Source organism: Muntiacus reevesi, chromosome 8, assembly GCF_963930625.1.
Source record: "Muntiacus reevesi chromosome 8, mMunRee1.1, whole genome shotgun sequence".
In the NCBI taxonomy this organism is placed as follows: domain Eukaryota; kingdom Metazoa; phylum Chordata; class Mammalia; order Artiodactyla; family Cervidae; genus Muntiacus; species Muntiacus reevesi.
The window spans coordinates 65,567,718-65,580,135 of NC_089256.1; the positions used below are offsets into that span (position 1 = coordinate 65,567,718).

Sequence of the window (12,418 nt, forward strand, 5' to 3'; positions counted from 1 at the left end):
ATCTATATTCCAGAATAGTAGCTCATTTGGCAGAAAACTCGAAGGATTCTGTACCTGTCAAGAGGTTAACCTCCTAAGCAAAAACCCCAAACACACACAATTCACGTGCTTTCAGGCTAAAGGCAATCAACTGTTTAAAAATGCAGCAGTACTCTTAGGTCTAGACCTGCAGAAAGTCCATCAGAAAAGCACTTGGAAAAGCATGATCTGTCAAAGAAGAGCGACAGAAATCTGCTTAGCTGGCTGAAAAATGAAGTACATAATCAAAATAATTCTACATAATATCTCATTACCTGAACAGTTTGCTGGTTAAAACCTATTCAAAAGTTGAAAGTGAGTAATTTGAACATTTATAGAAACAACAAATTAATAGCATACACATCACTGTTTCCTGATTAAGGACAATTAGTTTTATCATCATTTCATATATTTTTACGCACAACAGAGGACACATCTAGAAAAAAGAGCCTTACTATTGCCCCTGGAATTATGTTTCTAAGATTAGAACATATTTTCTGAAAACCAACTAGCGGGATGGGTTACCAAAGGAAATTATGCGACATATTTTCCTAGAAGTCTTTAACTAAAGTAAGGAAGATTGCCAATGGCTATTAAGGGTGCTGAGACAGGTTTGTGAGCCTTCAAAACCCTGGCAACTGGAGTGCAACAGATGACCTGTTCTCAGTGTCTGTCAGAAACTTTAACTGCTCTCAGTGCCAGTGACAAAAAGGACACGCCTGCTCTAAGTCTGATCCTTCCAAGTCCCTGACAGTTTTGGAGGGAAAGAAAAAAATCTTTCCAGTCCATTTTTTTCTGATGGCAGTTTTTTTCTGTCACAGAATTTCACAGAAGGGCCTTCAAATATGTGCAAATTTATAAACAGGTAGATAAAAGAGATTTTCTCTTCTGAAGATAACAATAAACTGAGATAGGCCATCTTCCCTCTAGGGAATGGCTTACTTACTCTTCCTTGAAATCAAAAATAAGCTTTTAAAATGCTAGAAATCAAACGAGTGCTAAAAGGTCAAGATCTAAGGCCAAAGAGCTACATAGAACCTAGATTCTCAGACCCCTGATTCAGTGTTCTTCTAGGAAATAGCTATTGCTAACCTATCAATCTCTGTTAAAAACGTCTACAAACATCAACAGAAATATGCAACTAATTTACTTATAGAAAAACGTCTCCTATAATTTGAATCTATACACAGTAAATGATCAACCCACATTGGCACACAGCAATTTATTAATTTTCAGATAGTTTATAAAGTATACAGCTACTAACTGATAGAAAGATAAATGTTTTGATCCCCAATTATGATTCTACTGCAAAAATATCACTTACTGATCACCTACTTTTGGGTACTATGCTAGGTGCTTAGGATACAAGAATGAACACAGTCTCCTCCTGTTAAAAAAATTTATGCTTAAAATTATCCTCATAATATTGCTTTAAATCTCTATAGTGCTTTATAAGATGCATCTCTCTACAGAATCTTACTAAATCCTGGTGAGTTTGGCAAGAGAATTATGATCAGAACAGAATGCTTCTATCCTAATGCAGCTATTTTTACATCACAACACTGACTTCCTTAGTTTCCACTACACAAATATTTAAAATCTAAAGTATACCAAATAAACATGGTCTGTAAGAATACTTAACTTCTAACTTTTTAAAAATCCCACACTTATTTTAAATGGCAATGCTGGCGCTAACACAGTGATTCCTTTGTAACAATTCCAATTAATATTAATACTAAAAGATACTTAAACTTAACCTCTTATAAATGAGTGTTATTTAGATAAACTATTAAGCTAACTAGCAAAATGATACGAAGAGATGAGTGTTTAATTGTCAGACCAAATGCTGAAGTGTGTTATTCCTATACTAGGTATAAATTTAAAATAATTAGTATGTATACATTTTCTTTTAAATAATTGTATAGAACTTGGAATTACTTAAATTATCTCATTAATTATATGAGTTACTAGCAAGTAGCATATTAAAGAGAGGCAAAGATGTGATAAGGCCTGCCTCCTTTCCCCTATAGACAAATACAAAGTAGCAGTTTGGAATTGGAATTTGGTCTTTCAGCCATCCAAACCAGAGCACTATAATCCATACTAAAAACAGTTTCATTGTATAAGAAACATTAAACTTAAAGAAAAAGCTCTAAGCCACCACTTTTACTATAAACTCAGAAACTTTTTATTGAAGTATTTTAACATTAAACTCCCCAAATTGTATAGTTGAGGAGAGAGAGAGAGAACATATAAAAATTTCTTAACCAGTATCAACTGATTCATATTAATAAAGGATTAAATACGAATAACATAAGTGGCTATAAAAATTATCGGTTTATCTAAGGCTGAATAACCTTTCTGAACAACGGAAACCACAAGCCTTTAAGTCGAATCCTTAGACTTCACTGTGTGTTGCCTCATGCTTCTTTTTGATACCTTTAAGACTTCAGTTTCTCCTAACCACTATTTTTAATTTTTATTACAGTATCATTTCTTAAAAGATAATTAATAAAGTTCACTTTAAACATAAGCTTAAGGGACTTCCCTGGTGGTCCAGTGATTAAGACTCCATCTATTGCAGGGCGTGTGGATTTGATCCCTGATTGGGGTACTGAGATCCCACATGCTCTGAGGTGTGGCCAACAAATAAAAATAAACTTCAGTTCGCTAACTGATACCTGTAACTACTAACCTGAAATCGAGAACAATCTTCTACAATTAGTCCTGACCAGAGGTATACTTCCTGTATCTCCTGGAAATTACTAAATAAATTTACTATTTACTAAATAATTTTTACTAAAATTTACTAAATAAAAAAACTCCCTGAATTCTAAGGTCTGGCAAACAGAGACTTCACCAAAATCTCTGCATCTTTTTTGTAAGTCAGCCTTAGTTTTAATCTGCTCCATTCTTCTGGAATGGTGGTCTGATTTTACTGATCTTTGGCGACAGTCCAGAGTCCCCTTCCTCCATGCTATGCATTATGATGTATAAACAGCTTGACACTTGCTATCCTGTCATGGTGGCTTAATCGCTAAGTCGTGTCTGACTCTTGGGACCCATGGACTATAGCCCGCCAGGCTCCTCTGTCCATGGGATTTTTCCAGGCAAGAATACTGGAGTGGTTTATCATTTCCTTCTCCAGGGGATCTTCTCCACCCAGGGATTGAACCTGGGTCTCCTGAACTACAGAGAGATTCTTTACCGACTGTGCTACCAGGGAAGCTCCTGTCATGGTTCAAACTTCAAGGCATAATTATTTCCCAGGCAGGTTAACTAACACCTGGGTGTCTGACAGTGGAATAGGGTTCTAAGAAAATGAAACTAAAAGCCACGTGGGTCTTGGTCCCTAGTCACACCTGTAAAGTTAGCCGTCAGCAAAGTGGAAAACAGGATGTATTACATAAACTGTCTTTTTTCTTATTTCAGATAAGTCCACTCATAAGATCTAACACTTTCAAAGGGGAAAGGAAATGAACATGTCTTAGACATCTGATCCTGGCCAAAACTTTCCTGGATCTACACTCATTTAATTCAACAAAACAAAAACAATAACAACTTTGTTGAGTAGTAATTACTCTCCTTATACATATGAAGAAATCTGTCCAAAGTAACTCTGCCAGTAAGTATAGAAGCCAGGGTTTGAACCAAGGAGGTTCAGATTTTACAAAGTCAGTATTTTTAGTACTCATAGGATTTTAAGGCTAAAGCACTGAGTAGTACCATGTAGAGCATTCAGTACAATTCCTCTATTGCAGATAAGGAAACTGAGGCCCCAAAAGACTGAGGCTCGCCCAAGGACACACTCTTGTGGTGAGGTTAGGATCTGAATTCACATCTCCCGATTTCTAGCACAGTTCTGTGCTTAATTATTTGTGTGTGTGTGTGTTGAGGGGGAGTTTGAGTGTCACTCTTGAAATAATTTATATGTAATTTAGAACATCCCAAACGTCTCCAAATAAGATACACATGTGTGGCAGGTTAGGGATGTATATTTTTAGTGAACAAATATAGTATAAAAACTCAATAGGCATTTGTAAATTATTAATGTTGTAAAGAAGTCTGTTGTCAATATATTTATTTATTCAGTGAATAACTCTATTATGTACTGGCTGCTGTGCTTGGCAATGAGAACATAACTATATAAGATAAAACCCCCAGTGTTCTCATGAAATTTACATCTTGGTGGAAGATACAGACAAATAAATAGGCAATCGCCAGTGCACCGAGTCAATGCTCCGACAGCAGGGGCACAAGATGTTACGGGAACAGGAAGCAAGGGCACCTGACCCAGACTAGACTTTTCAAAGGAATGATATGAAAAATGAGTAGGAGTCAGCCAGCTAAACAAGGGGTATAGAGTGTGCAAATGTCTCATGAAGGGCAAACAGCACTGGCACATGAAGCAGGAAAAGGCCAAGGGAGCTGTAGGAAGAAAGAGGAGAGATGAACTTAGAAGAAAAGAGACAAATCATACAGGTCTTAGAAAGCAAGGGCTTTACAATCGTGTCTATTAGAATTACCTGGGGAACTTAAACAGCTGTCTGGGCTCCATCTCAGACCAATTAAACCAGAATCTCCAGGAATGAGACTCTGGCACTGATATTTTTAAAAAGCTAACTAGATGATTCTAGTATGTGGCCAGGATCAAAAACCACTGTTTAAGTTATAGGGGAATTAAACACATCCATTTATTACTACAAATAAGGGAAAAAGGTCATCTATGGGCTCTAGTTTCTTTATCCATTAAAAAGCAGGCTGGAAAAAAAAAAAAGCAGGCTGGAGCAAGTTAGAGGTAGCATAATAAAACGAAAGGAGTCACAAAGCATTCATTTTGTCAATGAGTCTGTCACCTGATACTTGCCTGACCTTAAATTAAAATGTCATTTCTCAGAGACAGTAATACTGCCTTCTCTACAGGATTGTTTTGTAGCTCAAGACAAACATACTTAAAAAAAACAGCTCAATAACTATACTAATATAAACCTTGATTTCCCAAGATTTATGCTTCTAAACTTGCACAAATTTAAAGACCATAAATATTTTCAGAGATAAAATCTTTTATGATGCTTAAGAAACACATTTCATTCACAGAATCACCCCTCCCTTGAAATTCAAGATATTTAAATAATAAAATAGAGAAGTGATCCTTTTAATGCTATTTTTGTTGCTAAAGAGATCAAACGGGATTAAGTTAGCCCTTTTCAAATAAACAGATCAACAGAGCAAATGCCTTTTAAATGGTAATAGTAAATGTTAAAAATTCTTAATTCAATAAAGGAAATAAGCGAGCTCTTTTAGGAAAGAGTATGACCTATCTTATCATTTAAGTATTTTACTTGTAAATTTACTTTTTTTTTAAGGCAATACTTATTTGGGATGGAGAGGCTCTTATCCTGACAGGAAGGAAGCTCTGCTTTAAGAAGGTTTGTTCCATCCAAAACCAGGCAAAGCTATTGCTCTTTTACAGTCCTCCTTTCACATATATCTAGCCCATGAGAAGATACACTTTCACGCAGTAATTTTTGGGTTTACAGCATTTGTATTTAGTGACATCTCCTTAATGCCATATCTAATTTACTTAAAATTGAAGGGAAAAAAATTTAGACATATAAAAACACTGTTCTGCATTTATATGTGGTTCATTTTTAATTCCTGAACTAAAACTGATAGGAATGTCTTTCAAACTTTATATTCATAAAGTCAATGATAAAATATTAAGTTAATATTCATTCATTTTCTTTTTATTTCCCCCATGATGCTATGACTGTTACCATGTGCTATCACTTCTTTCAATCATCTATTTCGTGATTTTAATAGGAAAGCACTCTATTTTACAATGATGGAAAAACCTGTAAGAAACTTTTGAAAAAAGTTACGGATGAAATTTAATTTTATCCAAAAAGGTGAGATGAGAAAACTCAGAAAGCCAAACAAAATACCCCTCCTCCCCCCCACACACCCCCACTGGGCCCTCTTCAGATAATTTTGGCTGATGACACTGCAGAACAGTTAATCTGATAATTAAAATTTTCCAGAACATGTGATGTTTAGATAGAGATCTATGCTGTCAACCAGAATTCAATGATTCAGTCTTAAAAAATGTTAAAACTTAAATACAGACATATTAACAAATTCTTACACTACAGTTGCTTCTAGGATCCATTAATAAGGACGTGCTGTGATTTACACAAATTAAATTAGTAACGTGGTATCTTAAGCATTTTGTAGGTATTTCCTTAACAACACGCAATCCAGTACATAAACAAATTTTGTACAGTGCAATGTAAGCAAATACCCAGAGAACCCAGCTTCTGAGCAGGAAAACATGCGACCGGTATTGCCCACAGTGGTTCAAATGCGGCCATAGTAATTACCCGATGACTTGAGTTAACAGAAGTTTACCTACCCAAGTTTTCCAAGTGGTTCTCCCAGGCCTCACAAACTACGATCAAAACATCATCTCGCAAACCCATGTCCTGCATGTGCCCAAAGGCGCAGTGCTGGAATGAGGAAGCGTCACCAAACGGAATCACAACTCTACTTCATTAAAGAATATGCAGGCTCTTCTCACAGAAGCCCCTCTTATGGCGCTCCCCTTACCCTTTATGACTACGTAAACAGCTTCCCAATTACTGTCAGCCAAAACAGCTTTCGATTTCTAAGTCTGGTAACTAGCCACCATCACCACTATTCCTTTAGCATCCTAAAATAAACCCCTCAAGCCGCGATCAAAACACACTGGCTGAACGTCTGGTGTTTACACAGTCCAATTCTGGGCGCTACCCTACCTTTCCGAGCCACTTAGGAGCTATGAAGCAGGCATCACATATTAGACTTACTAAAGATACAATCGCGAGACAATGTCTCAGGTCTATGAATGAAAGATTCAATACGTTTGATTGTCTCGGTTAAAAGGAAAAAAACAACTTCGAGAGGAAGGGTGGGAGAGGAATCGCGCTAGCCTTCCAAGCCCCAGCCGGGCGATTTAAACCCAGTATGAGGCAAACCGCAGGGTGGCCGGGCTGGCGCGGTCGGAGTCCTCGGGCGTGACAGCCCCTCAGGAAGAGCTCGCGGTTTGGCACTCGCGATCGCTCACGCCGCGGTGCTCGCGGGTCGGGTGGATGTGCAAGGGCGCGGGGGACCGAGCCACCGCGGCCGGGGCGGCGGCCCTGGGCGCACTTCCTCAGTCTCTAGCCGCCCCATCCCCAAAAATGGGAGAGGAAGGAAACGAGGAGCGAGGCGGCGGCCAGAGGGAGAAAAGAGGGAGCGGCGAGCCCTCGCCTCTGCATCTGGGTGAGGCCAGCGGCAGGCGGAGAGCGGGGATCGCAGGCGAACTCTGCTGCGGGCCGAAGCTGGGAGAAACGACCGGCGGGCAGCCCCCGCCCAAGACGGCGGGCGCGCCCGAGAGTCCCCGGCACCCACCCGGCCCCATCCCGACCGCTCCCGCTCCCGGCCTGTCCGCGTTCTACTCACGCTCGGGGCTCCTCGAGGCTCCGTGGCTCTAACCGCATCGGGTCCCAGCCCCGCGGGCGGCGGCGGCGGCGGCGCCGAGGGAGAGGAGAGCGGGCGGCACAGCCCCCGCCTCCCGGCCCCTCTCCCCCGCCGCTCCGGAGCTGCCCGGCCGGGCCCGAGCCCTGCCTCGCCGGCGGCCCCAGCCCCAGCGGCCGCGGCGGCAGCAGCCCGAGACCTCAGCGGCCGCAGCGGCGGCACCGGAACTGCCGCTTTCTCCTTCTCGCTGCCTCTCCTAGCTAGCCCCCGCCACACGCCCCCGCCCCCGTCTCCTTTCTCTGTCACCCCTGTTTTTTTTTTTCTTTTGTTTCCAGAATAAACTTTATTGGTCTCTTTTTCCGCTCACATCGTGTAAACAAACAACGAACTCTTCCCCACCCCCTCGACTCCCCCCTCCTCGGGCAGAGGAGGGTAAGAGCTGAGGAGGGGCCGAGCCTACTATGCCCCGGAAGCAGAGGGACAAACGAGAGGAAGTGAAACTGCGGAGACCAGAAGGGGGAAGTGGGCAAATCGGGTGACAGTGTGCCAGTGCGCCTGCGCCTTGGTTTTGTGCCCTAAGTTTGAGTGGCTTTGTGGCTCATTTTCCTGCCGCGCTGGTATTTAACGCTGTTGTCTTTTGCAGTGGTGAGGCTGTTTTGTCATCCTGTGGCGGCATAGGTGTCGTACGAGCAGCAGGGATGCGCCTATGTGTCTCTACGAGCTGTAGGGCTGGGTTGAGGTATAGAAAGGCCTATCGGGAGCTAGCGGGTCCATTCACTTTTACGCCCATAGAGGAAATAAGATTTATTCTAGTATAGGGGCGAGGGGAGGGGATGTAGTGGCTAACCGCCTCTCTCAGTGGCTAACCAGAAATGGATATCGATACTAGAAAGAAGGCCTTTTACAAAACGTTGCTTCGCGTCCTTTTGCCAACGTAAGGTTAAGTTGTAGCCCATCCCGAAAGAGGAATGCACTGCCACAGCCCTCTGCAATACTTTGACTCACTCAGGGAGACCTTTTGCAATGTCCTTTTTTTCAGATCTGAATCAGCTTGTAGGATTCCATTCTGACTATTCAGAACACGTGCTTTTTTCGCGTAGTGCCCACGGAGACTTTAGAAAAACCATTTTGGTTCCAGAGTAGACGCAGGGTGGTGGTTTGATACTGCGTACCACAGAAGCTTCTTTTTGCTGGAGAGTAATAGGATCTGTTAGGTTTTGAGATCACTGCTAAGGGTCAGGTTTTCGGCGTGTTTCTCCCCCTAGTGGCCTTTCATTGTATTAAAAAAGACGTAGGAACAGTGATTAGCAGAAATCTGCAATACAAGTCCTCAACGTAGGGCCCTCTCTTGCATTTTAAGGAGTAGAGGACTTGAAAGTGACCCGCCCTGGAGATGTTACAGTTCAGCTTGTCATTCAGTGCTGAAAGCTGACCAATAACCAGTTTTGCTCAAACACCACACATCCTTAACCAATCCTAAAAAAGAACCATTCCTTTATGTGGTCATAGTTTCATTTGACTGTGTTTCTGTATTTCCTGTGCTTTCTCTCTTTTCTTAAGCTCTGGTTTTCATCTCATATTTCAGGGGTCTAAGTTTCTAAATATTTTTCTTGAACCAGTGTTTTTCAGCACTTTCAGAACACTCTGTTACTCAAGAGAAAGGAATTTAAACAAACAACAAAAAAAGCAATGATATTGATTTACTGGTCAAAGGAAATCTTAAGGCAGCTTTTCCCAAATTTGTGTTCCCAGGCCCAGAGTTTAGTGAGATCTTAATAGGTGGTCCTTAGTAGGGAAAAATTATGGTAAATACATGTTTTTCTAAAATTTATTTTAATAGGTGGTACATGCATTATATGATTTTTGTTATGTGATAATCTGCCTTTTGGGCTTCCCTGATACCTCAGTTGGTAAAGAATCCGCCTGCCATGCAGGAGACATTGGTTAGATTCCTTGGTCAGGAAAATCCACTTGAGAAGGGATAGGCAACCCACTCCAGTATTCTTGGGCTTCCCTGTGGCTCAACTGGTGAAGAATCTACTTGCAATGCGGGAAACCTGGGTTCGATCCCTGGGTTAGGAAGATCCCCTGGAGACCGGAAAGGCTACCCTCTCCAGTATTCTGGCCTAGAGAATTCCATGGACTGTATAGTGCATGGGGTCACAAAGAGTCTGACATGACTGAGTGACTTTCACTTTCTTCAGCTTTTCAATCTGCCTTTAAGAAATTACGTGCCACAACATGTGCCATGCTTCCCCAGGTGGCGCTAGTGGTAAAGAACCTGCCTGCCAGTGCAGGAGACTTAAGAGACTCAGGTTCCATCCCCGAGTAGGGGAGATCCCCTGGAGGAAGGCATGGCAATCCAGTCCAGTATTCTTGCCTGAAGAATCACAAGGACAGAGGAGCCTGGTGGACTGCAGTCCATGGGGTCGCAAAGAGTCAGACGCGACTAAAGCAACTTAGAACGCACACAGGTTACAACAGAAAATGTCATACCTGGTACTTGTGTGATTACTCAGTGGTACAGGATTAACATTTACTGCTGAATTCACAATTGCTGCATTTGGTTTATATGGTGACCATTGATATGTTGTCTGCTTTATCTTGCTTCTGAAGGTATCTGCACTGTTCTTCAGTGTTTATTTTAGGCCTCTATATGATGAAATGTGTTGCTTAAGGTCCTGAGACTTAAAGAAGAATGTTTTACAGGAAAAATTGAAATTGTGATACTCAGACTGTAAGACAAACAAAAAATGGAATACTTTAGAATTAAAGAGCTGTTTTCTAAAGTCAAGAGGTAGAATGTCCAAGGTGACACAGTTGTTCCATTCTAACACATTGGAGGTATTTAATAATAGTTACTTGCCTTTTGGTTTTATTTCCATTGAAAATAAAGATAACTGATACTCAAATGTGTATTGTGCACTGAAACATACTTTGTAACAAACACTGAAATTACAACTAAGCTTTGAAGTCATTTGGAAACAAGAATCAACTTGATTATGAAGCAGTATACTCTGGATTTATAAAATTGCCAAGTCAAACAATAAAAACACACCAAAGGAAGACAAAAATGAACTGCCATGTAGCACTTACTAGTTTGGTTATGACCAGAAAACATACTTTTAAGATTTCAGTTCTTTTCTATTTGTTAAGGTTTATTTTGCCTGAGTATCTTAGTAAGCGTCCTTTTGTTGCTTACTCACTAAGTTGTGTCTGACTCTGGGACTCCATGGACTGCAGTATGTCAGGCTTCCCTGTCTTTAACTGTCTGGGAATTTGCTCAAATTCATGTCCATTGAGTCAGTGATACTATTCAGCCATCTCATCCTCCATTGCCCCTTTCTCCTCCTGCCCTCAATCTTTCCCAGCATCAGGGTCTTTTTCAGTGAGGCAGTTCTTTGCACCAGGTTGCCAAAGTATGGGAGCTTCAGCTTTAGCATCTGTCCTTCCAGTGAATATTAAGGGTTTGATTTCATTTAGCATTGACTGGTTTGATCTCCTTGCTGTCCAAGGGATTCTCAAGAACCTTCTCCAGCACTGCAGTTCAAAGGCATCAATTCTTCAACCACCTTCTTTATGGTACAATTCTCAAATCTGTACATGACTACTGGAAAAACCATAGTTTTGACTATATGGACTTTGTTGGCAAAGTGATGGCTGTGGTGTTTTTTTTTTTATATAGTAGTTTATTTTATTTTATTTTTTTAAATTAGTTAGAGGCTAATTACTTCACAACATTTCAGTGGGTTTTGTCATACATTGGTATGAATCAGCCATAGAGTTACACATATTCCCCATCCCGATCCCCCCTCCCATCTCTCTCTCCACCCGATTCCTCTGGGTCTTCCCAGTGCACCAGGCCCAAGCACTTGTCTCATGCATCCCACCTGGGCTGGTGATCTGTTTCACCCTTGATAATATACATGCTGGTCTTTCGAAACATCCCACCCTCACCTTCTCTCACAGGGTTCAAAAGTCTGTTCTGTACTTCTGTGTCTCTTTTTCTGTTTTGCATATAGGGTTATCGTTACCATCTTTCTAAATTCCATATATATGTGTTAGTATGCTGTAATGTTCTTTATCTTTCTGGCTTACTTCACTCTGTATAATGGGCTCCAGTTTCATCCATCTCATTAGAACTGATTCAAATGAATTCTTTTTAATGGCTGAGTAATATTCCATGGTGTATATGTACCACAGCTTCCTTATCCATTCATCTGCTGATGGGCATCTAGGTTGCTTCCATGTCCTGGCTATTATAAACAGTGCTGCGATGAACATTGGGGTGCACGTGTCTCTTTCAGATCTGGTTTCCTCAGTGTGTATGCTCAGAAGTGGGATTGCTGGGTCATATGGCAGTTCTATTTCCAGTTTTTAAAGAAATTTCCACACTGTTTTCCATAGTGGCTGTACTAGTTTGCATTCCCACCAACAGTGTAAGAGGGTTCCCTTTTCTCCACACCCTCTCCAGCATTTATTGCTTGTAGACTTTTGGATAGCAGCCATCCTGACTGACGTGTAATGGTACCTCATTGTGGTTTTGATTTGCATTTCTCTGATAATGAGTGATGTGGAGCATCTTTTCATGTGTTTGTTAGCCATCTGTATGTCTTCTTTGGAGAAATGTTTGTTTAGTTCTTTGGCCCATTTTTTGGTTGGGTCATTTATTTTTCTGGAATTGAGCTTCAGGAGTTGCTTGTATATTTTTGAGATTAATTCTTTGTCTGTTTCTTCATTTGCTATTATTTTCTTCCAGTCTGAGGGCTGTCTTTTCACCTTACTTATAGTTTCCTTTGTAGTTCAAAAGCTTTTAAGTTTCATTAGGTCCCATTTGTTTAGTTTTGCTTTTATTTCCAATATTCTGGGAGGTGGGTCATAGAGGATCTTGCTGTGATTTATGTCA

The 12,418-nt window shown here is 40.9% G+C and overlaps 1 protein-coding gene across 1 annotated transcript in view; it reads right to left on the reverse strand.

The window, feature by feature from the left end:
* PIK3CA (phosphatidylinositol-4,5-bisphosphate 3-kinase catalytic subunit alpha) overlaps positions 1 to 7,647 on the reverse strand; it is a 77,777-nt gene extending 70,130 nt beyond the window's left edge. Inside the window, exon 1 of the mRNA XM_065943668.1 lies at positions 7,498 to 7,647. The gene's annotated coding sequence lies outside the window, so the exon portion shown is untranslated. The remainder of the gene's footprint in view (positions 1 to 7,497) is intronic.
* Between the last annotated feature and the right edge of the window lie 4,771 nt (positions 7,648 to 12,418).